The 27241-nt window shown below is 45.4% G+C and overlaps 1 protein-coding gene across 4 annotated transcripts in view; it reads left to right on the top strand.

Moving 5' to 3' along the window:
- Positions 1 to 27241, top strand: part of LOC121271108 (transcription factor Dp-2-like) — a 219169-nt gene that overhangs the window by 42743 nt on the left and 149185 nt on the right. The window lies entirely within an intron of this gene.

The following is a 27241-nucleotide window of genomic DNA, read 5'->3' on the forward strand; positions in this document are numbered from 1 at the left end:
TAAAAAAAAAAAGCTTTGGGAAAATATTAATTTCTAGCTACTTTCCTGGAACCAATGGAACATTTGGTCACGGCACAAAAGACAGAGGACTCAATGTTGGCAGCATTTCGAGAACGTTTAGATATGGGGTGCAAGCCTCAATACGAAAGAAGAAGCACAAATGAAGATAGAGACCTTTTTAGTACTTCTAACAGATGACAGGAATTGGGTAACTATGGCAGGAGAATGAATCCCAAGAATAACCAAAGAATGGTAAATGGGTGTTTCAGATGTGACTCGAAATATCATTATGCAATGAATTGTCCAGAATGGAATAACAGGGTTTTTGAAATGACATATGACAAGGATGGATTGGAAGGGGAAGATGAAGGTACTGAGCAGTTAGAAAGAATTGTACTGGTCACCAGAAGCTTCAGTCCAGTGATTGATTTTCTGGTGGTGGACTCCTTCAGTTGTGCTGTATTAGACAGTGGGCATATGTCCACAATATGTTGAATGGATTGATTAATGTGCTACCTAGATTCTTTAGATAGTGAAGACCGAAGTAAGGTTAAGGAATATGAAAGTTCTACTTACTTCAGGTTCGGGGATGATAACACATTAAAATCACTAAAGAGAGCGGTGATTCCATGTAACATAGCTCAAGTAAACCATTTTATCAGCGCATGCGTAGTATCCAGTGAAATACCCTTACTACTGAGTAAGCCGCCTATGAGAAAGGCTCAAATGAAATTGGATATGGAACACAATGGCCGGGATTTTCCAGCCCCGTCCACTGCTGGGATCTTCCAGTCTCGCCAAAAGTTAATGGACTTTTGGCTGGCCCGCCTAATCTCCTACGGCAGGTCCCGCCTTGACGGGGCTGGTAAATCCCGGCCAGTAAGTCGATTTGTTTTTGAAAATCTGTTGATTTAGAGTTTATGCAATTGGGACATTATTGTATCCCTTTAACAAAAAACCTGACATTTCAAATCACCATGTTAAAGAAGTGTTGCTGACATTAGCAGTTTGCCCATCCATCTGGTCATAGGTTAAAAATTCTACTAAAGGATGCAGGGGTAATGGATCATGAATATACTAAACTTGTAGAACGGTTCAGTGAGAAATGCGACATGTAGGACCATCACGGTCCACAGTGAGTCTCCCATTAGCAAGAGACTTTAATGAAGTTGTAGCAATGGACTTGAAGGCATGGGATAAGGACAAAAACATTTTTCTGTTGCACTTCATAGGCATGGCAACTAGATTCAGTCTCTAAACAGTAATATAGTAAAGACAAAAGTTAATTGTAGACAGGAAAATGGAAAAATGGATCGGAACTGGACTGGGAGCAGCGGTTTCCTAATTGACGATGCGCGTAATTTGCCAACAGCGAACTTAAAAGTATGTGTGAAAATATGAATATCGTAGTGATGAACACAGCAGCAGGAAGTCCCTTTAGTAATGGGATTTGTGAAAGAAATCATGCAGTAGTTGATGAGATGCTTCGCAAAATCTTAGCTGACCAACTAAGCTATAAGCTGACATCTGCCCTGGCATAGGCAGCCCATTCAAAGAATTCGCTCCAAATGGTTGGGTGCTACAATCCCTATCGAATAGTTTATAGGAGAAACCCAAAAATACCTTCGGTGATGTGGGATCATCTCCCTGGTCATGGTAGGGGACTAAAATTAGTTCAACTTTTTCTGAATATTTAAAAGCCCTGCACACAGGGAGAAAGGCTCTTATCAAGACTGACGTTTTGGAGAAAATTTGGTGAGCCCTATGGCACCGCATAAGGCCATCAGAAATATAGTGTAATCCAGGGTCGTGATATATTACAAAAGAGAAGGGCAGAAGGAATGGAAAGGATCAGGTAAAGTTATAAGCAGTGATGGAAAAACAGTAAATTTACAACATGGGAATCAAACTGTTAGGGAACATTCCTCGAGGCTAATTGGCACTGATTATACATTTACAGAATCTGAAAGGGCATAGAAAGTGAAAAGGCACCATGCACTTCACATAAGTGTATATTGGACAATTATGGGGAGTAGCTTACAGCAGATAAAGGGATGACTGAATATGAACAAAGTGACACTGAAGCACAGGACAATGACCCAAAGTTGGCACTAGAGTAACATATATGCCTGTAGGGGCCAGTGTGTAGCTGAATGTGTAAGATGAGGGCGACAGGAGGTAAGATGCACGGATTGGCAAAAAGAGGTAGAGGTGCGGAAGGCCAGAAAATGCGAAAATTTGAGTTCTGAAAGTGGACTGGAAAGTGGTCACAGCCCTAGGAAAAGATCACGAGCTTGCGAAAGGAACTTTGATTGTAGGAGGGAGAGATCGTGTAGCAGTAATCCAGAAAGAGAGAGGAGGGCAATTAGAGGTCGTATTTCACAAGAACAAGGACCATAGAAACAGGCTAGGAATGCCATTAAAAGTAGAAGCTCTTATGATCGAGAGGTTTTAGTGGCTATTAACAAACTAGGAGAGAAGTTATAAAGGATGCCAAACAAAAGGAGTTGGAAAGAATTTGGTGTACACACTGAAATACCAGACAGGGGACAGCCAGCCCTCTCACACGGAGGATATGCATAGAAAAAGTACTTCCTGATGGCACGTTTAAGGCTAAAGCTAGCTCGGTCTTCTGAAGAAAAACTTGGTGATCAAGATGTCAGAGTAGATTCCCCCATTGCAGGAAAACTGAGCTTGAAGATTTTCTTAGTTCTTTTAGCAACATATTCCTGGCAACATAAATCAATTGATATAAAAGCTGCATTTTTTGCAGAATCAGAAATTCCAAAGGGTAGTGTTTTTGAAACCACCTAAAGAAGCTGGCTATATAGAAGGGAAACTGTGACAATTGTGCAAGTGTGTTTACGGGTTGAATGATGCGTCAAGGGTATGGTATTTCTCAGTTAGGTCTGTCCTGTTGAAAACGGGTTATATTTAGCTAAAGACAGACCCAATAATGTTCTGTTTGTATCCCGAGGAGAAACTAGCAGGCACCTTTATGATGCATGTTGATGATTTTCTGTGGGGAGTTTCTGCAGAATTTGAGCAATGGGTGATGAATAGAATAAAAAAGGAATTTAAGGTTAGAAGTCAGGTTTCGGGAGCCTTTAAATATATACGTTAAGCAGAATAACCCGGTCTTATTTAGAAAATGTCAATTGCATTCCAACATTTTGGTCCCTGCAAAAAGGGGATCCTGCGCCCAAGGAAGAAATAAACCGATTAAGTAGTTTGACTGGATAGTTGAACTGGTTGAGCACTCAGACTAAACCTGACGTCAGTTATGATGTATTGGAACTGAGTACTATGATGAAACATGCTGCAGTTGAGGAAGTTCCAAGAGAAATAAAACATTAAAGAAGTTAAATTCAGAGAAATGCACGCTCAAGTTTCCAGCCTTGGGTGATCCAGAATGTATGAGGTCAGTCATTTTTAACGATGTTTCACATGCCGATCTTCCAGATGGATATTCTAGCACAGCAGAGTTTTTCATATCCTTGTGAGAAAGAACAATAAATGTTGTCCATTGGCCTGGGAAGCAAAGAAAATAAAAAGAGTAGTTAAGAGCACTTTTAGCTGTTCAAATACTGGCGTTAGTAGAAGCAATAAATATGGGGATGCACTTATCTAATATACTGAAGGAAATACTATACAAGGGGAAATACGAGAAAAGTTTACCCATAGAATGCTGTGTGGATAGCCGTTCTCTTTGGGACAATGTTCATTCGACAAAAGGTATCACTGAAAAAAGATTGAGGATTGACCTTGCTAACATAAAGGAAATACTGGAAAGAAGAGAGATTTCCAAAGTAAAATAGGAGGATGCAAGTCACCAATTGTTGATTGTTTTATGAAGAGAGGTGCTTGCTCCAAGAAATTATTGGATGTACTGCAAGAGGGACGCCTTGTGTTATAATGAGGATATGGAAAACCACTATTTTCATTGCTTTGTAATTATTTATATATAGTAAAGGAAAAAAATATTTTTTGTTTAAAGAAGGGGATTGTGGGATCTGTTAATGGTTGATTATAATGTAATGTGAAATATCCAAGGGAAAATACATATAATTTTGTTTCTTTTTGATTAGTTTGAAAAATTGTTCTTAAGTTTTTTAAAGTTTTTAATTTAAAAGAAGGGAGGAATCAGTCAATGTCTTATTAATTACATTGCTAAGGTTTAATGGCAATTACATTCAAGCAATTGGCCTAAATAGCCAAGTGGTTATGGTACTGGGCTTGTAACCCCAAGATCAAGAGTTCAAATCTCACAATGGCAAACTATGAAACAATGTAACTTCATCTGAAACAGATGGAAACAGGTTTACTCAAAAGAGTATCAAGAGTTCAAATCTCACCATGGCAAACTATGAAACAATGTAACTTCATCTGAAACAGATGGAAACAGGTTTGTACTCAAAAGAGTTACATGTTTAAAAAAGGCACGGGGTCCGTAAGCAGCTCTTTACGCTGCTGGCCGACGACGGATCCCTTGTCTCGGATCCGGAGGGCATCAGGGCCATTGCCCGAGATTACTACACTGCCCTGTTCTCTCCGGATCCGTCCAGTGAGGAAGCTTGCAGAGTTTTGTGGGAGGACCTGCCGCAGGTCGGCCCGGAGTGCGCCGGAAAGCTCGACTCCCCTATAAGTCTGGGGGAGCTGACCGGCGCACTCGACGGTCTTTCTAGGGGCAAAACCCCGGGACTAGACGGGCTGACCGTGGAGTTCTTCAGGGCGTTCTGGGACGTCTTGGGGAGCGACTTCGCGGGGGTCCTGGGGGAGAGCATTGCTACCGGGGAGATGCCCCTTTCGTGGCGCAGGGCCGTGATTGCCCTGCTGCCGAAGAAGGGGGATCTCCGCCTTCTTAAAAACTGGCGCCCGGTCTCCCTCCTCAGCACGGACTACAAAATCTTCGCCTGAGCCATGTCTTCTCGGCTCGGCACCGTGCTGGACCACGTGATCCACCCTGACCAGTCCTACACCGTCCCGGACCGAACCATTTATGATAACATCCATCTGGTCCGGGACATCATCCACCATTCCCAGAGGGCTGGTCTGTCGAGCGCCTTCCTGTCTCTCGATCAGGAGAAGGCGTTCGACAGGGTGGATCACGAATACTTACTCGGAACTCTGCGAGCTTTCGGGTTCGGGACGCATTTTGTCGCCCGGATCCGACTTCTGTACACCGCCACGGAGTGTCTAGTGAAGGTTAACGGGTCCCTGACGGCGCCCCTTCGCTTTGGGAGAGGGGTACGTCAGGGCTGCCCCCTGTCTGGCCAGTTGTATTCTATTTGCGTGGAGCCTTTCCTGCGCCTCTTGCGGAGGAGGTTGTCGGGATTGGTTCTGCGCGGGCCGGGCATCGGGGTGGTCCTTTCGGCTTACGCCGATGACGTGCTCCTTATGTTTAGTGACCCGGCTGACCTGCGGAGGATGCGCGAGTGCCAGGAGGTCTACTCTGCCGCTTCTTCTGCCAGGATCAACTGGGGTAAATGTTCTGGACTCCTGGTCGGTCAGTGGCAGATGGATCCCCTACCCGAGGAGCTCAGGCCTTTCACCTGGAGCAGGACCAGCCTCCTCTACCTGGGGGTCCATCTCTGCCCCGCTGAGGAATCCTGGCCGGCAAACTGGCAGGAACTGGAGACGAAAGTCACCGCTCGCCTGCGGCGCTGGACAGGACTGCTCCGAGTGCTATCTTACCGAGGTCGAGTTCTGGTCATAAACCAGCTGATCGCCGCCATGTTGTGGTATCGGCTGGTCACTTTGACCCCTCCCCCGGACTTTGTCACAAGAGTCCAGAGATTGTTAGTCGACTTCTTCTGGGACAAAAGATTGCACTGGGTCGCTGCCGAGGTTCTGAGTCTCCCGGTTAGGGAGGGTGGTCAGGCGCTAGTGTGCCTACGCACACAGGTGGCGACTTTCCGCCTTCAGACCCTGCAGCGATACCTCTACGTCGAGCCTCCTCCTAGATGGTGTGCCCTGATGACGTATTTCTTCCGTCAGGTGCACGGCCTGAATTATGACGTGCAGCTTCTGTTTATAGAACAGCTGGGCCTCGGTGGCTCCTTGCAGGCGTTGCCCGTCTTTTACCAGGACCTGATCAAAGTCTGGAAAGTGGTCGCCTCGCGACGCAGCTCTCCCCCGTCAGGAGTAGCGGCTATCGTCAGAGAGCCGCTGCTCAGGAATCCGCCCCTCCGTCCTTTTCAGTGGTTGGCGGAGAGGAGGGCTGTGGCCGCAGGGGTGACCAGGTTCGGGGACGTGCTGGGTGGCGGAGGACTGGGCTGGATGCTCCCGCAGGAGTTGGCGCGACGCGCGTCTGTGAGTGTCCAGGTCGCAGCCGATGCCATCCAAGACCTGAGAACGGTCGTGCTCGGACCCGACGTTATTTTGGGTCTTGAGGTGGCCCAGGTGCGCGGTGGTCTTCCGTCTGGGCGTTCCCCTGTTCGGACGGAATTCCACATTGGCCCCAAGCCCCGAACCCTCCCTCGGGTGCTGGTGCCCCGCAATATGAGCCGCCTCGGGGACATGCCCTCTGTGCCTTTTGGCACGGCAAAGAGGGGTTTTTTGTATGGACTGCTGCTGCACACCTTCCATTTTCTCGCCCTTGTCCGTCGACCGGACATGCCCTGGTGTGCCTTGTTGCCGTCCGGCGGCGGAGGCCCCCGATGGGAGGCCCTCTACGGAGGTGTCCTCCCCCTTTCTATCGGGGACCTGGGTTGGAGGGTGTTGCATGCAGCAGTCCCCTATAATAAGAGGATGCATAGGTTCACGGACTCTCAGGACACGTGCCCTTTTTGCGGTCTTGTGGAGTCCGTGGACCATGTATACATAGGGTGTTGTAGGCTGCACTCCCTTTTTAGTTATTTGAAAAACCTTTTATTGATGTTTTGTTTGCACTTCAGCCCCACGCTCCTGATCTATGGGCACCCGGTGCGGAAGGGGGTCGGGAAGGAGGAGGACCTCCTCGTGAACCTGCTCCTGGGCCTGGCCAAGTTGGCCATTAACAGGTCCAGGCAGCGGGCGATCGACGGGGGAGTCCCGCCCGATTGTTTGTCCCTCTTCCGTGGCTACGTTCGCTGCCAGATGTCGCTGGAGAAGGAGCATGCGGTGTCTGCTGGCACACTCGAAGCCTTCCGTGCTCAGTGGGCACCGCGGGGACTGGGGTGTTTTGTTGACCCCTTTAATCACATTTTGATTTAAAGTTTGTAAGTTTCCTTTAAACTTTGTTCTTGGTTTTACAGCTGACCTGAATTAGGGGCTGTGCCTGATTTATCCCAATTTTGTTGATTTGATTTTCATTTAAAAGATTATCAAGAGTTCAAATCTCACAATGGCAAACTATGAAACAATGTAACTTCATCTGAAACAGATGGAAACATGTTTGTACTCGAAAGAGTTATAAAAGGGGATAGTCCTTTTAAGGGACTGTCTCCCTGTTAATTTGTTCAATTGTCTCATTTGTTTTTCATTGGTTGCTTTTAAAAAAGAATATAAATGGGGATAGCTGGGACACAGGGTGGCTGGAGTAGTGTTGACGGTGAACTCTCTCCAACAAAGAAAGCAGCTGTGTCTGAGTTTTAACTTCACCTACGAGCATGGATCCAGTTTACATTATACCTGCTGTGAGTCCGCTAAATGCTGCACAAATTACATAGGGTGTAGGAGCAGGAAATGAGGCAAGTGGGGTTAACTAGTTAGCCAGGAGCCAAAATCTCAATTTTCCAACATCAGGTTGAATGTGAGAAATTCAGTCGGTGGCATGTCAGCAGCAGAATGGGCAGCAGACTGCCTAGTAGTGGGAGCTTGTTTACCAAGTATTTGCATTCCATGAATATTCATTAAACGGGAACTTTACCAAATTAAGTCCCACCCTCATGATTAAGTCAGCAGTGCAAAGGTAACTCATGCTTCTTGTTTCCAGACATCTTAAGGTGGCATGCACCAGCTGAGGTTGTTTAATCTTTGGATTTGGGGTGAAGTTTTGTCTTTGTCTAATTCAGCGCCACAGAGGAGGTGAGCAGGACAAACTGGATGGCCTGGTAGCATCAAGGAAGGCAGTGGGGGAGAGTGTGTAGTGGCTGGGTGCTCAAGTGGCACAACAGTTGGGCTGCCAAGAGGGCAGTGGTGGTTGGGTCACCAGATTGCTGTATAACAAGACATGGGCATGTGTGGTGACAGAGGGGAAGGAGATGTCTGAAGGGAGCCTACCTCCAGCCTGTAAGGTGGGGTCTGTCATTGCAATGATCTGGTGCTGTGTATCCAAGGGAGGCAACTGCACCACACATGGCTGGACAGCAGTGTGAGAAGGGATAGCAAGATTGAAACAGGGCAGGTCTGGCTGGAGGGAGGGCGGTGTCAATGGCCTCCAAGGGTGTGTCAAATGATACCAATGTCAGGTTAAGGATGACAGAAGGAGGCTCCAGGAAGGTTGAGGGTGGGTGGGGGAGGGTCGTGGATGAGAGATCGAAGTTTGGAGGGTCACCGGCTCTTTGTGAACGATAATGGTTGGAAAGAGGAGAGTAATCTTGGGAGGATCAGGAGAGATGGGAGGATGCTCAAGGGTGACAGAAGGAGGATGGAAGTGGGTGGGTTGCAGCTGGAGGGTCACACTTTGCATATGCATCGACATGGCTGCAAAGAAGGTTTAAGCTCACAGATCAGGTTATTGTGGAGGAGGCCACTGTGGGATGAGAGGAGTTCTGGGTGTGACCTGTGGGAGGCTCAAATATTTCCATTGGTCAAGTGCAGCTGCTCTAAGAGTGAAGACCATGCAAACAGAGGTGCTTGTGTATTTGCCTGCCACCTTCACACAGTTCACTTGGTGGATTTGCAATGGGTCTCAAAAACCCAATATTTTTTCAACCTCAGGTGATGGAAGAGAATTTGCCAGAGGAGGACAGTGGTCTGGTTGCACAACAACATAAGCCAAAAGGCTATTAGTCGGCACTATTCAAGGGGAGGGAGATCATCGTTACCAAAGAGCTTTGATGTGTCAGTGCATGTTCAGAATGTGCGCCAACTACCTTCAGATGTTCCAAAGGCAATGCCAGACAGGGCTAAGACTTTCCTGGACAGTCATTGGCCTGTGTGTGCTCTATCAACAAGACCTGCAGCACTGTGGATTTGGAGGGAACCCCATTCCAGTTGACTTCAGTCAGCAGCCCTAAATTTCTATACCAGCGGTTCGGTCTAGGGTTTCACAGGGTACATGTGTAGCATCTCCCAGGCTGCAATGCATAGAAGGCACAGGAGATGACCAATGCCCTATCCAGAAGGGCCAACAAATTCATTAGATTCACAACTGAAGATGATAGCAAGGATGCAAGAGCAGTTGTCTTCAGGGCCATTGCTTGGTTCCCACAAGTACAGGGTGTTAATTGACTGTATTCAAGTGACCTCTAGAACTCCCTGAGATCAGCCAGCTGAAATTGTCAATGGGAAGAGGTTTCACTTCCTTAATATTCAAGCAGCCTGTGACCACCAGAAAAAAATTATGCAGCTGCTTGCTCATTTCCCAGACCACATGGGAGGAACTGCTAACCTCCTCAGATGACGATGATGGAGAGGAATATTAGGAAGAAGATCGATATCGCAGCACATCTCCAAGATGCCACTGAGTGGCTGCAGGACAATTCTGAAGGGTAAGGGTGAACAGCCAGAGGTCATGGCCCATGTCAGTAAAAAGAGGAATGAGGTCCGGCAAGGAAAATGTAGGGAGCTAGAAATAAATTTAAAAAGCAGGACCTCCAAGGTAGTAATCTCAGCATTATAGAGGGCGCTGGTGAAAAGTGACTGAAGCATTCTGGGAGAAGTCAGCGTAGTCACCACGACTCAGGAGGGAATCAAGGAGACGGACTCTTGCACTCAACATTTGAAAAAGAGCGCGGATCTTGAAGGCTGGTCAGTTGTAAAAGAGCATGGAGATTGAAAATAAAAGGAGGGGAAGCTGAAGAGGAGCAGCCAGCCTGTGAGCGGCCAGCGTGTGAGTGGCCCAGTGAAGGAGTGGAGCTTTGAGTCTTTGGCTCGAGAGGCTGAGGCGAGCAGAAGCTGAGGACGAGCTTGCTCCCAGTGGGGTAGGGCTGGGTAAAGTCCTTTAAGTAAATTAGGAGTAGGTAATGGAGGCAGCAGTTGGGGCAGTCAAATGCTCCGAATGCGGCATGTGGGAAGTCGTGGACAGCACAATTGTCCCTGATGACTACATCTGCAAAAGGTGCATCCAGCTGCAGCTCCTGACAAACCGAGTTAGGGAGCTGGAGCTGGATGAACTTCGGATCATACGGGAGGCAGAGGCAGTAATAGACAGGAGTTTCAGGGAGACAGTCATCCCTAAAAGTCAAGAGGCAGGCAGCTGGGTGAATGTCAGGAGAGGGAAGGGGAATAGACAGAAAGAGCAGAGCACGCCTGTGGCCGTTCCCATCAACAATAGGTATATCGTTTTGGATACCGTTGGTGGGGACGACCTACCAGGGACAAGTTGTAGTAGTCGCATCTCTGGCACTGAGGCTGGACCCTCAGCTCAGAAAGGAGGGAGGGAAAAGAGGAGAGCAGTAGTGATAGGGGATTTGATAGTTAGGGGGACAGATAGGAGGTTCTGTGGGAGAGATCGAGAATCCCGGATGGTCTGTTGCCTCCCTGGTGCCAGGGTCTGCAATATCTCGGATGGAGTTCTCAGTATTCTCAGGAGGGAGTGTGAGCAGCCAGATGTTGTGGTCCATGTAGGGACCAATGATGTGGATAGGAAGGAGGAGGAGGTCCTGCAAAGAGAGTTTAGGGATTTAGGTGCTAAGTTGAAGGACAGGACCTCCAGGGTTATGATCTCAGGAGTGCTACCCGTGCCACGTGCTAGTGAGGCTAGAAATAGGAGGATAATGCGGCTAAATACATGGCTAAGGAGATGGTGCAGGAGGGAGGGCTTCATGTTTCTTGACAATTGAGCTCTGTTCCAGGGAAGGTGGGACCTGTTCCGACAGGACAGTTTGCACCTGAGCTGGAGGGGGACTAACATCCTTGCGGGTAGGTTTGCTAGTGCTGCTCCGGGGTGTTTAAACTAGATTTGCAGGGGGAGGGGAACCAGAGTGTTAGAGCAGATAGTGAGGTGGAGGAGGATAAAGGTCAAGCAAGGAATGCATGTATAGACAGAAATCAAGGGTCCGCACATGATAGAAATGTTCTCAGGTGCATCTATTTCAATGCAAGGAGTATTGTCGGAAAGGCAGATGAGTTTAGGGCGTGGATTGGCACGTGGGATTACGACATTATTGTTATTAGTGAGACTTGGTTGCAGGTGGGGCAGGACTGGCAGCTCAATGTTCTGGGGTTCCGTTGTTTCAGACGTGATAGAGGGGGAGGGATGAAAGGGGGAGGAGTGGCATTACTAGTCAGGGAAAATATCACAGCTGTGCGTAAGTAGGACAGCCCGGAGGGCTCGTCTACAGAGGCCATACGGGTGGAGCTGAGGAATGGGAAACGTGTGACCACATTAATAGGGTTGTATTATAGACCGCCCAATAGTCAGAGAGAATTGGAGGAGCAAATCTGTAGAGAAATAGCAGACCGATGTAAGAAACAGAAAGTTGTGATAGGAGATTTTAACTTTCCACATATTGACTGGGATTCCCATACTGTAAAAGGGCTGGATGGCTTGGAGTTTGTCAAATGTGTTCAGGAAAGTTTTCTAAATCAATATATAGAGGTACAAACGAGAGAGGATGCAATACTTGATCTCCTATTAGGGAACCAGACAGGTCAGGTGACAGAAGTATGTGTAGGCGAACATTTTGGGTCCGGTGACCACAATGTCATTAGTTTTAAGCTAATTATGGATAAGGATAGGTCTGGTCCTTGAGTTGAGATTCTAAATTGGAGAAAGGCCAATTTCATGGAAATGAGAAAGGATCTAGGAAGAGTGGATAGTCATAAGTTGTTTTCTGGCAAGGATGTGTTCAGTAAGTGGAAGGCATTCAAAGGTAAAATTTTGAGAGTGCAGAGTTTGCATGTTCCTGTCAGGATTAAAGGCAAAGTTAACAGGCATAGGGAACCTTGGTTTTCAAGAGATATTGGCGATCTGGTTAAGAAGAAGAGAGAGGTGCAGGTATAGGCAACAAGAAGCAAATGAGGTACTTGTAGAGTATAGAAAATGTAAGAAAATACTAAAAAAGGAAATCAGGAAGACAAAAAGAAGACATGAGGTTGCTTTGGCAGATAATGTGAAGGTAAACCCAAAGGGTTTCTACAAGTATATTAAGAGTAAAAGGATAGTAAGGGACACACTTGGTCCCCTTGAAGATCAGAGTGGTCGTCTATGTGTGGAGCCTCACGAGATGGGGGAGATCTTAAACAGTTTTTTTGCATCACTATTTACTCAGGCACCTGGCATAGTGTATAAGGAAGGAAGGGAAACAAGCAGTAGTTTCATGGAACATATAGAGATTAAAGAGGACGAGGTGCTTGCTGCCTTACAGCGAATAAAGGTAGATAAATCCCCCGGGCCTGACCTGATATTCCCTTGGACCTTGAGGGAGACTAGTGTAGAAATTGCAGGGGCCCTGGCAGAAATATTTAAAATGTCCTTAGCCACGGGTGAGGTGCCGGAGGATTGGAGGGTAGCTCATGTTGTTCCGTTGTTTAAAAAAGGCTCTAAAAGTAAACCAGGTAATTATAGGCCAGTGAGCCTGACGTCAGTAGTAGGTAAATTATTGGAAGGTGTTCTGAGAGATCGGATATATAGTTATTTGGACAGCCAAGGGCTGATTAAGGATAGTCAGCATGGCTTTGTGCATGGTAGGTCGTGTTTAACGAACATTGTAGAGTTTTTCGAGGAGGTTACCAAGAAAGTAGATGAAAGAAAGGCTGTGGATGTTGTCTACATGGACTTTAGTAATGCCTTTGACAAGGTCCCATATGAGAGGTTAGTTCAGAAGGTTCAGACACTTGGTATCCATGGAGAGGTTGTAAACTGGATTCAAAATTGGCTGTGTGGGAGAAGGCAGAGAGTGGTAGTGGATGATTGCTTCTCAGACTGGAGGTCTGTGACTAGTGGTGTGCCTCAGGGATCTGTGCTGGGACCATTGTTGTTTGTTGTCTATTTCAATGATTTGGATGATAATGTGGTGAATTGGATCAGCAAGTTTGCTGATGGCACTAAGATTGGAGGCGTTGTGGACAGCGAGGAAGGTTTTCAAAGCTTGCAGATGGATCTGGACCAACTGGAAAAATAGGCCAGAAAATGCCAAATGGAATTTAATGCAGAAAAGTGTGAGGTGTTACATTTTGGAAGGTCAAACCAAGGTAGGACATACACAGTAAATGGTAGGGCACTGAGGAGTGCGGAGGAACAAAGGGATCTGGGAGTTCAGATACATAGTTCCCTGAAAGTGGTGTCACAGGTAGACAAGGTTGTAAAGAAAGCTTTTGGCATACTGGCCTTCATAAATCAAAGTATTGAGTATAGGAGTTGGGATAGTATGGTGAGCTTGTATAAGATATTGGTGAGGCCAACTTTGGAGTATTGTGTGCAGTTCTGGTTGCCTAACTATAGGAAGGATATCAGTAAGATTGAGAGAGTGCAGAGAAGATTTACTAGGATGTTGCTGGGTCTTAAGGAGTTGAGTTACAGGGAAAGATTAAACAGGTTAGGACTTTATTCCTTGGAGCGTAGAAGAATGAGGGGAGATATGATAGAAGTTTACAAAATTATGAGGGGTATAGACAGAGTAAATGTGAGTAGGCTCTTTGCACTTAGATTAGGAGAAATAAACATGAGAGGACATGGCTTTAGGGTGAAAGGGGAAAGGTTTAGGGAGAACATTAGGGGGAACTTCTTTACTCAGAGAGTGGTGAGAATGTGGAACGAACTACCATCTGACGTGGTAAATGCGGGCTCACTCTTAAGTTTTAAGAATAAATTAGATAGATACATGGATGGGAGAGGTCTGGAGGGTTATGAACTAGGTGCAGGTCAATGGGACTAGCGGAATAATATTTCGGCGCAGACTAGAAGGGCCAAATGACCTGTTTTCTGTGCTGTAGTGTTCTATGGTTCTATGGTTCTATTACTCCCAGTGCCATGTCCTAGTGAAATCAGGAATAGGAGAATAAAGCAGATGTGGATGCGTGACCAAAGAGATGGTGTAGGAGTGAGGGATTTAGATTCCTGAGGCATTAGGACAGAATTTGGGGGTGATGGGACCTGTACAAACTGGACGGGTTGCACCCCAGTAGGAGTGGGACCAATATCCTCACTGGGGTATTCGCTGGTACTATGGGGGAGGTTTAACTGAGTATCGGGGGGATGGGAACCTGAGCGGGAAAACACAAGAGAGGGAAACAAAGATAGAAATGAAGGACAGAAAAATAGAAAGCAAAAGTGGAAGGCAGAGGAAGCAAGGGCTAGCAGCAAATAGGGCCATAGTACAAAAAATTGTGTAAAAAATGTTAAAAAGACAAATCTAAAGGCACTGTACCTGAATGCGCAGAGCAGTTGCAATAAGGCAGACAAACCAATTGCGCAGATAGATGTGAACAGGTGCGATATGATTGCAATAACAGAGACATGGCTGCAGGATGACCAAGACTGGGAATTGAATATCCAAGGATACTCAGTATTTAGGAAGGACAGGTGAAAAGGAAAAGGAGGTGAGGTGGCGTGAGTTATGGATGAAATCAGTGCAAGAGTGAGAAAGGATATTGACTCAGAAAATCTAGATGTGGAATCAGTCTGGGTGGAGCTAAGAAGCAACAAGGGACGGAAGACATTAATGGGAGTTGACTATAGGCCTCCAAACAGTAGTGGTAAGGTAGGGGATGGCATTAATCAGGAAATCAGAGATGCATGTAACAAGGGTGCTACAGTAATCATGAGTGACTTTAATCTGCATATAGACTGGGCAAACCAAATTATCAATAACACTGTGGCAGATGAATTCCTGGAGTGCATAGCAGATGATTTTTTAGACCAGTATGTCGAGGAACCAACTAGGGAACAGGCTATTCTAGATTTGGTATTGTGCAATCAGAAGGGATTAATTAATTTTCTTGTTGTGTGGTGTCCTTTAGGGAAGAGTGATCATAACATGATAGAATTCTTCATTAGGATGGAAAGTGAAGTAGTCCAATCTGAAATGAGCATCTTAAATCTAAACATTGGAAACGATGAAGATATGAGGGGTGAGTTGGCTAAGATAGATTGGCGAGTTTTATTAAAAGGCATGACGGTAGATAGACAATGAGGAACAAATGCATGCATTGCAGCAGTTATACATTTCTTCCTGGCACAAAAAACACAACAAGTAAAGCGGCCCAATCATGGTTAACAAAAGAAATTAAGCATAGTATCAGATCCAAGGAGGAGTCATATAAAATTGCTAGAAAACGTAGCAAGCCCCAGGATTCAGCAAAGGAGGACCAAGGAATTGATTAAGAAGGGGAAAAAAGAATGAGAATAGACTTGCAAGGAACATAAAAGCAGACTGTAAAAGTTTCTGTAAGTATGTAAAAAGAAAAAGATTAGTGAAGACAAATGTAGGTCCCTTACAGTCCAAAACTGGAGAATTTATAATGGAGAACAAGGAAATGGCACATCAATTAAACAACTACTTTAGTTCTATCTTCATGGATACAAATAACTTCCCAGAAATACTAGGGAACCAAGTGCCTAGTGATAAGGAGGAATTGAAGGAAATTAGTATTAGTAATAAAATAGTGCTGGAGAAATAATTGAAACTGAAAGCCGATAAATCCCCTGGGCCTGATGATCTACATCCCACGGTACTAAAGGAGGTGACCATGGAAATAGTGGATGTGTTGGTTGTGATCTTCCAAAGTTCTGTAGATTCTGGAACAATCCTGGCAGATTGGAGGGTGGCAAATGTAATCCCACTATTTAAAGAGGGAGGGAGAAAACAGGGAATTGCAGACTGGTTAGCCTAACATCAGTAGTATGGAAAATGTCAGTCTATTATAGAGGATGTGATAACAGGACACTTAGAAAATAGCAACAGGATTAGACAAAGGCAACATGGATTGATGAAAGGGAAATCATGTTTGACAAACCTGCAGGAGTTTCTTGAGAATAGTAGAATAGATAAGGGACAACCAGTGGATGTGGTGTATTTAGATTTTCAAAAACCTTTTGATAAAGTCCCACATAAGAGGTTAGTGTGCAAAATTAAAGCACATGGGATTGGGGGTAATATATTGGCTTGGATTGAAAATTGATTGAAAGACAGGAGACAGAGTAGGAATAAATAGGTCTTTCTCGGAGTGGCAGGTGGAGACTAGTGAGGTACCGCAGGGTTCAATGCTTGGGTCCCAGCTATTCACAATATATATTAATGATTTCGCTGAGGGCACTAAGTGTAATATTTCCAAGTTTGCTGATGTCTCAAAACTAGGTGGGAATGTGATTGATGAGGAGGATGTAAATAGGCTTCAAGAAAATTTTGACAAGTTGAGTGAGTGGGCAAATACATGGCAGATGCAGAATAATGTGGACAGTATGAAGTTACTCACTTTGGTATAAAAAACAGAATGGCAGAGTATTATTTAAATGTTGATAGATCAGGAAATGTTGATGTACAAAGGGACCTTGGTGACCTTGTCTACCAGTCACTGAAGCAAGCATTCAGGTGCAGCAAGCAGTTAGGAAGGCAAACGATATGTTGGCCTTCTTTGCAAGAGGATTTGAGTATAGTAGCAAGGATGTCTTACTGCAGATGTGAGACCACACCTGGAGTATTGTGTGCAGTTTTGGTCTCCTTACCTCAGAAAGGATATACTTGCCATAGAGTGAGTGCAGCGAAGGTTCAACAGACTGATTTCTGGGTTGGCAGGATCGTCATATGAGGAGAGATTGGGCCGACTAGGCCTGTATCCACTGAAGTTTAGGAGAACGAGAGGGGATCTCTTTGAAACATATAAAATCCTGACAAGAATGGACAGACTGGATGCAGGGATGTTTCCTGTGGCTGGGGGTTCTAGAACAAGTGGTCACACTCTGAGGATAAGGGATAGGCCATTCAGGACTGAAATGAGGAGAAATTTCTTCACTCAGAGGGTGATGAACCTGTGGAATTCTCTACCACAGAATGCCATGGAGGCCAAGGCCACTGAATATATTGTAGAAGGAAATAGATGGATTTCTAGACACTAAAGGCATCAACGGATATGGGGAGAGAGCGGGAGTATGACGTTGAGATAGAGGATCAGCCATGATCATATTAAATGGTGGAGCAGGCTTGAAAGGCTGAATGACCTACTCCTTCTCCTATTTTCTATGTTTCTATGCCAGGGCCATGGTGAGTTGTGCCAGGGCTGTCAGAGACAACCTTATCTTCAACTGTTTTTCCCAGGAATAAGGCACTAATATGACAGTTAGTGCCTTGCCTGCAAACCTTTGTCTCCTCTGTGCGCCAACCTCTGCCAGCCTACATCCAGACCCACCTCACTACCCATGTGCCCTACCCCCTAGAAGTCCAAGGGATGTGAACCTTTATCACACAGGATTAAAAGAGGTTACAGGCTTCACGCTTGCATATAAGTTACTGAAGCTATTATGAGCCATCTATCTGCTCCTTGCCCACATTAACAGAGCCATGAGTGGACAAGCTGCACATTACTTCTCGTGCTCATATATCATTTATGGGAAGGCCAGCATATGTTACATGTTCAATCATGTCACATTGCCTTGAGACTACAAATCAGGCAACACACATGACTATGCAAGAAATACTGGCCTCTAACACACCACCACATTGTTTCCTACACAAGTGAAATCTTCTTCAGCACCCTTCATTCAGTAAAGACTGTCAATCATGAAGCAGGACAGAGTAAGATGCTTTTTGAATGAGGACATCCCAAAAAAATGTATATGTTGCACATAATAATCAAGTGAACAAACTATAATATGAACTTTTCATATGTATAAGTGAACAGTGTCTGAACACCTTTCCCATCATTGTGCGCTCATACAGTCTTAATTTTTCACGTATGCCCACTACTTTCATTTACGTCTTGGTATGACCCATACACCAGCAGCTGATGAGGAGGCAGACTGATGAGAGCAGTGCTCCATCGCATGTGGTGATGCGGATGTCCTCTGGTAGTCTGAGGCCTTGAGGGCTACTGCATGGATGCAAGGGCACCCTCTTTAGCCTCACCTACAGGAGTCATTGGCAGAGGGGATGTAGAGCTCACCCTGAGAGGACGCCCTGGGCAGCTGGTTGGCGCTCCTCTTCCTGCTCGGTGTGCAATCTACCTCCTTGTATTCCTGAGGAGAAAGAATGCCTGGAGGGAGGTCCAGGTGCCTCATTCGCCGCTCACCAAGCCATTGCTGTACTGTGCGCATGGCCAGAGTGATGGAATGCAGCTCCTTGCCCATATAGGTCGTATGATAGACCTGGCACTCCATGGAGGAAGCCATGCATTCACATGCTGGAGCTACGGTAGAACTCGAACTTTGAATGGACTCCTCCCCCATCTGCCCAAGATTCCGCATAGTCTCTAGCACCTATACCAGATTTTCCCCCACCTGTCTCTGCATCTCCAGTGGGCTTATTGTGACCGAGACCAGAGGTCCATTATCAGCCTGGGGCTCAGCATGGACCTGATCCCCAACAGTTCTCCCACTGTCGGGGACCTCGGCTAATGCAGCCTCCCTCAGTCCCTCAGCTGCTGGGACATGCCTATGAAGTGATCACCAGTATGTGCTCCGATTCTATACACGAGTTTTTCGAAACCCATGTGAGTGTAACTGAGTTGGTGGAGGATGAGGGAGAGGCAGATGATGGTGCTTCCTCTGGATTTTCTTGGCCTTCCTCAGAGGTGGGGTTGTCGGTTTCTTTGGCTATGGATACAACCACCAATGAAGAATAACAGGAAAGATATTAGGGAGAAGCTCAGTCTGTTATGAAACCACAGTTTCACAGTTTCTAATGTGCAGATGATTCATCACCAGCTTGGAAGCATTTTCACTCTGCTGGCTGGTTAGGCCAGCATCATCATGAACAACCAACTGATCTCCCTGCTCATACGCAATCTCCAAAGCTTCCTCTTCACAAGGCTTTAGCACTTTGAGATCAGCCACTCCTCCTCTAGTCTTGGCCCTGCCCCTGGTATTAAAGGTCTCCTTATCCTGCATGACAACATAAAGATTTAGTAGCATGTCAAGAGACTCCCACCACCTCATGCATTCCCAAACTGGCCACACATTCTAACTGGTACACAACCACCTTATCATGTACAAGTGTCACACGGTCCGGCCCCTTTTGCCACGTGGTACTGATGATGACCATGCATTTCCCAGCCTGGCCTCTCTCCCCATTTGCTTTATACCCTCATGAGAGGCCCTTTGCTGTAATGCCACATTGCCACGTAAACTGGATGATCGGAGGCGGTCGTTCACCCTTTTGTGACATGACACCCAGGTTTGTCAGGACCCCATGGCTGCTTGTCTCCTCTGTGATCTCTGTCCAGGCCGCCTTGGTCAAACAGGAGGGCCTCCAATTGCCATCTCAGGGGAAGTGCATGTCCTTCTGTTCTTAGATAGCCTAGGGTGGGCAGGGGGTGTTGGGTGCGTGTGGCAGTGATAGGGGTCCAAGAATATTTGTCGGATGAGAAAGGGGGTGAGTGATGGGGAATGCTTGATGGAACGTGTTGAAGGGTGGAGGCTGTAAGTTGAAAAAAAATTTTTTTAAATGACCCTGCAAGTGGTGGACCTGTAGTCAAACTTGGCACCAGTTCCTCCTGCTTGGGGAGATTGGATGCTTGCAGAGGGGGCCTTTTATAGCCTGCCTAGACCTGAAATTGAGTCACCTGATGGTGGGAATAGGCACCACCTGCCAACCCCTGCTGCATAATTGCTAGTAGGACAGATGCCTGCTGCACGTACTTAAGATTTGCTCTTCCGATAAAATTCTGCTCATGCTTTCTCATCGTGGAAAGTTCTTTTTGATTCATCTTTTTCAGCTTTGATTCATGAACTCAGGATATTCTGAAGCGCTTCTCAATCAATGAAGTATTTGTGAAATGTAGTCACAGTCGTAATGTAATGTGTGAGAAAGTGGCAGACTATTTGTGCAAGGCAAGGCAGTGATTTAATGACCAAATAACCTGTTTGAATTATGTTTTTTTAATGATTAACTCTTGACGAAAACACAGAGAGAACTTGTCCTGCTCTTTGAATATTCCATGGGGGTGGGTGTCCCTCATTGGCAGGTACCCAGTGCCCAATTGAGAGACCGGGCTTTGGGAATGGCGGGGGGTGGGGCTACTGAAAGCCAACACCTCTGCCCTTGCTTCCGACCGCAGCATTGCGCCTCACATGATCAAGAGCCCAGTAGGATGGAAATCCTGCCCCCACCTGCTGCTAGTCAATCAGAGGCTGGCAGCAGCACTTGTCATGATGGCTGCTGCCAGTAAAGCTCAGGGGCCTGCAACAGGGAACATCGCTGGAGACAGGTGAGTGAGGTGGAATGGGGGTCGCGGGGAAGAGCTCGCCGATGAGGTGGGGGCAGGGAAGTCAAAAGCAAGGACAGGAGGTGGTTTTCAGTGGCCTACCCCCCCACGCCCGCCAACCACCACCCTTTCCCAATACCCAGTTCCTTTATCAGGCACTGAGTACCTATCAATGGGGAACCCCCTTAGTAGGCCACTGGCAAACCTGACCAGAGCGAGACCTGTTAAATTCCCGAACAACCATTAAATCCTGGTGGGCTCAGGCATTAAGTGGCTTTAAGTGGCTCATTAATGAGCCTAATTGATATCCTGCTGCCAGCAGGTGAGATTGAGATTCCCGTGTCAGGCCCTTCCACCCCCGCCACACTAAGTTCAGGATGGTTTGCTTGCCACTAAATATAGAACACAGGTACTCCTGCCTGATTCCACCTCCCACCCCCCCAATCATCATCATCATGCCTACTCCAGTGGGCTCCATTCAATTCTGCCCAATGTGACAGTAGAATTGGCCTTGTACCCTTCTGATGAGGAGAGGGTAAGTGAGACATGATTCCTGTGTCTGATTACATTTTGTGAAGTATGTGTATCTGAATATTGGAAGGATTTGGGATTGGATTGAACTATGATTTCCTCATCAGTGGCGTAGCCTATTGATGCTTTCTGTTTCGGCTCATTCATGAAGAATGACCTGAGCAAGGAGCACAGTTAGCGCTAATGGAAGTGCAGCAGGTATCATTGCCTTTGAAGAAAAGAAGGGAGAAAATTGGGAAAAGCCAAATAAGTAATGCAATAATTATTTTGTAATGAGCTGCCTTGCCTTTATTTTTAAGTTGAATGTAGCCATTCATTTTGATCCATCTATAAATTTATTACATAAGCCTGAGTAGATGACTTGAAGATCATCTAATTCATACAGTGTTGCATATTTTGCGAATTATTGCTGCGTAGTCCCTTAAACTTTTAAAAAATTCATTCATGGGATGTGGGCGTCACTGAATAGGCCAGCATTTATTGCCCATGCCTAATTGCCCTTGAGAAATTGGTGGTGGTGAGCTTCCTTCTTGAACTGCTGCTAGTGCTAGCTGTTTAATTGTGTAAACTAAAGTCTTAAGTTATTATCCTGACTGTATTTTGTTCAAACTGGCTTGTGCCAGTGAAGCGGTTAATGTTTTTTGTCTAAGCATCAGTTCGGTGGAAATTATGCTTAAGGTTAACCACAGCTTAAATTGTTCCAACACTTGTGATTCAGTTGACTATAAAGAACCAAGACATAAGGCTTGATGGCAAATTTCTAAAAGAAAGATTGTTAAGTTTGACCCTATTGAAAATTAAGACCTTTTACTAAGAACTTTCTCTTCCCCGGTTCACCTGCTCCTATATAATGTTTTCCCTTGCATCTTTCTATCTGTTCAGCTGAATCTAGCACTATCTCTTACTGAAAGAAAGGTAGAATTCTGTTAGTATTGTTCATTAGCCACTTAAGTACTACCTACCAGTTTTTAAAAAAATGTTGGAATGAACAACACATTTTCTCTTGTTCCCTTCAGAGAACCAATTGACTTCTGCTCAGTCCTGCTCACAGACCATTTAACTATGGGAGGAACTGTTGCTATAAACTGTCATCTTTCTTTATGATATAATGAGTTTGGGGAGTTATAAACTATACACCCTGAACACGCATGTGTTTTTAACACTAAGCTGAATACAGCTGCATCTAGATCTATCTTCAGTTGCTCACACCTGCCTACCAGTACATATTCTTCTTCCTTTTAATTAAAAAAAAATTGGTATTGTTTAGAAAACTTCAGTTTCTGCTGGTGAAGATTTTATAACTATCTATCTTCTTGCGGAGAATCTATGGTGTGGTAATTTCTGAGGTTTCAAGGATAGGCCTATTAGTGGATGCATGCAATTGGGGTTAAGTAACTTTCTGGTAATTTGCACTAGACTAATTTCTTTCGGTGGTTGCTGTAATGGAAAGATATATATTTGTAAAAGAAAATATGTCTTACTGATCTTCCAAAGTTGGAATATGTTTAACTCACAACATTGGTCAAGTTGTAGAATACGGAAGTTTAGAGTTAGGTCAAACTTTTATATATATGATGACATAATGGATATGGATGCAAAGCTTGGTCCAATCTAAATTGATGCTATAAATTTGGAAAAATTGTTTTTTTTTTGTAGCTGTACTATTGATTTAATATTCTGTTTTAAACTCTTGGACTGTTGCAATTGCAATTTCCTTGCTCTTTCCCTGCTGTACCCCCTTCCCACCCCCACAGGAAAGAAAATTTAAAGCATTTATGTTATTGCAGCATGACCAAGGAAAACTGCACAATTTCACATCTCAGCTTTTGTTTTTTAAACAATGTATTCAAAACTGACCATTTGGGCAGCATGATTCTCCAAAATGGTGTGTCACTTGTGGTTGGGTTTTGGTGCTGCAGTCTCTAAACTTGAGCTCTTCCAAAACTCTGCTGCCATATCCTAATTCACACCGAGTCCGATTTCCATTCATCCCCATGCTTGCTGTTTTACATTGGCTCCTAGCCAAATAAATCCTCGATTTTAAAACTTTCATCCCCGTTTTCAATTTCTTCAATGGCCTGGCCCTTCCTATTTCTGGGGAGGCGATGGCGTTGTGGTATTGTCGCTGGACTAGTAATCCAGATTCCCAGGGTAATGCTCTGGGGATCCGGATTTGAGTCCCACCACGGCAGATGGTGGAATTTGAATTCAATAAAAATCTGGAGGTAAAAGTCTAATGATGACCATGAAACCATTTTTGATTGTTGTCAAAAAAACCCATGTGGTTCACTAACATCCTTTAGGGAAGGAGATCTGCTGCCCTTACCTGATCTGGCCTACACGTGACTCTAGATCCACAGCAATGTGGTTGACTCTTAAAATGCCCTTTGAACAAGAGCAATTAGGGATGGGCAATAAATGCTGGCCTAGTCCCATGAATGAATTTTTAAAAAGCTTAAAAGAGTGAGGAGTGACTTGATTGAAGCATATAAGATCCTGAAAGGCATTGACAAGGTGGACGTGGAAAGGATGTTTCCTCTTGTGGGGGTGTCCAGAACTGGTGGGGGCACTGTTTTAAAACCAGGGGCTGCCCTTTTAGGACAGAGATGAGAATTTTTTTTCTCTGAGGGTTGTGCGACTTTGGAACTCTCTGTCCCTGGAGGCAAGCCATTCAATATTTTTAAGGCAGAGGTAGGTAGATTCTTATTAGGCAAGGGAATCAAAGGTTATCAGCGGCAAATAGGAGTGTTTAATTCAAAACTCACAGTTCAGCCATGATCTTATTGAATGGCAGAGCAGGTTCGAGGGGCCGAATGGCCTACTTCTGCTCCTATTTCATGTGTTTGTATTTTGTAAAATAAGGGGCGCAATTCTAAACGGTGTGCAGGAGCAGAGGGACCTAGGGTACATATGCACAAATTATTGAAGGTGCCAGGGCAGGTTGAAAAAGTGGTTAATAAAGCATACGGGATCCTGGACTTTATAAACAGAGCTATATGGTGCTTTTTCATGTTCTCCTTTAAGTATCCCAAATATGTGATGAGACTCAAACTTACCTTCTTTAGTTTGAGCCTCAGGTTTCCCACACACGTGCCGGCCGAAAATTGGCCGCACGTGCGCAGTTTGGGTATTTTACGATCTTCAGGCCGAGGACCGGCCCTGTGCGCCTGTGCAGAAGGAAGAAAGAAGAACAGTGTGAAAGGCCAGGTCAGATGACCAGAACAGAGCGCTTCTGTGACGAGTGAGTGTCCCAGGCAGCAGGACACAGGAGAGGAACAGGGGGAGGTCCCAAACCAGAAGAGGGACAGGGAGAGATCTCAAAAGAAGTCCCAGATACGGGACAAAGACAGTTGACAAAAATAGGTCCTGTTAAGTTAAGTCAAGAGAAGTCAGCTCCAAATTAAAGAAAGAGCTGCAGGGAACAGACTTTAATTGAAGTGGGCGTGAGAGACGCCCTGAAAATCTGAGAAGGCAGCCGACTTTCAGCTTCCTGAATCTCAAACTTTATCTACTTTAAACGAAACGTTATTGGTACTTAACCAGATGACCCGGGATCGAAGGACCATGACACATGCAGTGTCAAAAAAGAGACCATTCAATTTTTCATGGCCAAGGAAGTTATGGTGAATCTTCCCCTCTCCCTGAACAATTGAACATAAAAATGGGAGCACAAGTCACACAGAATCACAGTGCAGAAGAGGCCCTTCAGCTCATCTAGTCTGCACCGACATGTGAGAAACACCTGACCTACCCACCTAATCTCATTTACCAGCACTTGGCCTATAGCCTTGAACGTTATGACATGCCAAGTGCTCATCCAGGTACTTTTTAAAGGATGTGAGGCAACCTGCCTCCACCACCCTCACAGGCAGTGCATTCCAAACCGTCACCACCCTCTGGGTAAAAAAGTTTTTTCTCACATCCCCCCCCTAAACCTCCTGCCCCTCACCTTGAACTTATGCCCCATTGTGACTGATCCTTCAACTAAGGGGAACAGCTGCTCCCTATCCACCCTGTCCATGCCCCTCATAATCTTGTACACCTCAATCAGGTCGCCCCTCAGTCTTCTCTGCTCCAACGAAAACAACCCAAGTCTATCCAACCTCTCTTCATAACTTAAATGTTTCATCCCAGGCAACATCCTGGTGAGTCTCTTCTGCACCCCCTCCAGTGCAATCACATCCTTCCTATAATGTGGCGACCAGAACTGCACACACTACTCCACTTGGCTACTCCAGTTGGCCACTTGGTCCCTCGAGCCCGCTCCACCATTCAGTAAGATCAATTGTGGCCTTACCTCTACTTTCCTGCCTGCCCCTGTAGATCAAAAATCTGTTTAACTCAGCCTTGAATTTATTCAGTGACCCCAGCCACCATTGCTTGCCGGGGAAGAGACTTCCAAACATTAATGAGTGTCTGCGAGAAGAAATTCCTCCTCACCTCCACTTTAAATAGGAGACCCTTTTTTGTTAAACTGTGCCCCTTAGTTCTAGATTCCCCCCCCCAAAAGGGGAAACATCCTTTCAGCATTTACCCTGTTAAGCCCCCTCAGAATCTTATGTTTCAATAAGATCACCTTTCATTCTCCTAAACTCCAATGAACATAGACCCTACTCAACCTTTCCCCATAAGACAAAACCCTCAACCTATGAATTAACCTAGTGAACCTTCTCTGCAGCACCTCCAATTCAAGTATGACCCTCCTTAAGTAAGATGACCAAAATTCTACACAATACTCAATCTCACAATGCCCTGTATAATTGTATCAAAGACCTCCCTACTTATACCCATCCCCCTTGCAAAAAAGGTCAACATTCCATTTTCCTTCCTAGTTATTTGCTGTACCTGCATGCTGACTTTTTAATGATTCATGTACAAGGTTCCTCTGTACCACAACATTCTGCAGTCTTTCTCAATTTAAATGGTATGCTTGCTCTTCTATTCTTCCTGCCAAAGTGGACAATCTCACGTTTTCCCACATTATACTTCATCTGCCAAAATTTTTGCCCACTTACTTTGCAGATTCTTTGTATTCTCCTCGCAACTTGCCTATCTCGCAACTACCTAACTTCATGTCATCAGCAATTTTGGCTACAATACAGTCGGTTCCTTCATCCTTCTCCCTGGCAACAGTCTGAAATTAAGCAAGTCTGTTCACAATCCTGGAGTCACATTTAATCCCGAGATGAGCTTCTGACCTTATATTCATGCCATCGCTAAGACTGCCAATTTCCACCTTTGTAACGTCACCTGACTCTGCCCCTGTCTCAGCTCATCAACTACTGAAACCCTCATTCATGCCTTTATTACTGTTAGACTCAACTATTCTAATGCGCTCCTGGCTGGTCTCCCACATTCTACCTTCCATAAACTTGAAGTTATCCAAAACTCTGCTGCACATGTTTTAACCCCCCCCAACAACTCCTTTCCCTATCACCCCTGTGCTCACTGACCTGCATATTAAGCAATGTCTTGGTTTTAAAATTCTAATCATTGTTTTTAAATCCCTCCATGGCCTTGACCCTCCCTACCATTATAATCTCCCTCCCCCCACCCCGCTAAACAATGCTCCAAGATATCTGCACTCCTCTAACTCTGGCCTCTTGTGCATTTTCAATTATAATTGTTCCAGCATTGGTGGCCATGCCTTCAGTTGCCTCGGCCCGAAGAACTGGAAATCCCCCCCTAACACCTCTCCGTGTCTCTACCTCACTTTCCTCCTTTAAGACACTCCTTAAAACTTATTTGTTTGATCGAGCTTTTGGTCACCTGACCTAATCTCCTTATGTGACTTGTGTTATACTTTGTTTCATAAAACTCTTGCTAAATGCTTTGGGATGTTTCATTATGTTAAAGGCGCTATACTGTGACAATATAAGTTGTTGTTTATAAAACACTGGTTTGGCCTAAACTGGAGTGTTATGTGCAATTCTGGGCATCCCACTTTTTAGGAGGGGTGTGAAAGCATTAGGTAAGATGCAGTAAAGATTTACATGTATGGTTCCAGGGTTACGGGACTTCGGTTACTTGAATAGATTGGAGAAGCTGGGACTTCTCCTCAGAAAAGAGAAGTTTGAAAGGACAATGTGAGGCGTCATGAGGGGTCTGGACAAAATAGCTAGAAAGAAACTGTTCCCACCGGCAAAAGGGTCGAGAACCAGAGGACACTGACTTGAGGTGATTTGCAAAAGAACCAAAGATGACATGAGGAAAAACATTTTTACCCAGCAAGTGGTTGGGACCTGGAATGCTTTGGCTGAGAGTA

The sequence above is a fragment of the Carcharodon carcharias genome, chromosome 2 (genome assembly GCF_017639515.1).
Source record: "Carcharodon carcharias isolate sCarCar2 chromosome 2, sCarCar2.pri, whole genome shotgun sequence".
Lineage (NCBI taxonomy): Eukaryota > Metazoa > Chordata > Chondrichthyes > Lamniformes > Lamnidae > Carcharodon > Carcharodon carcharias.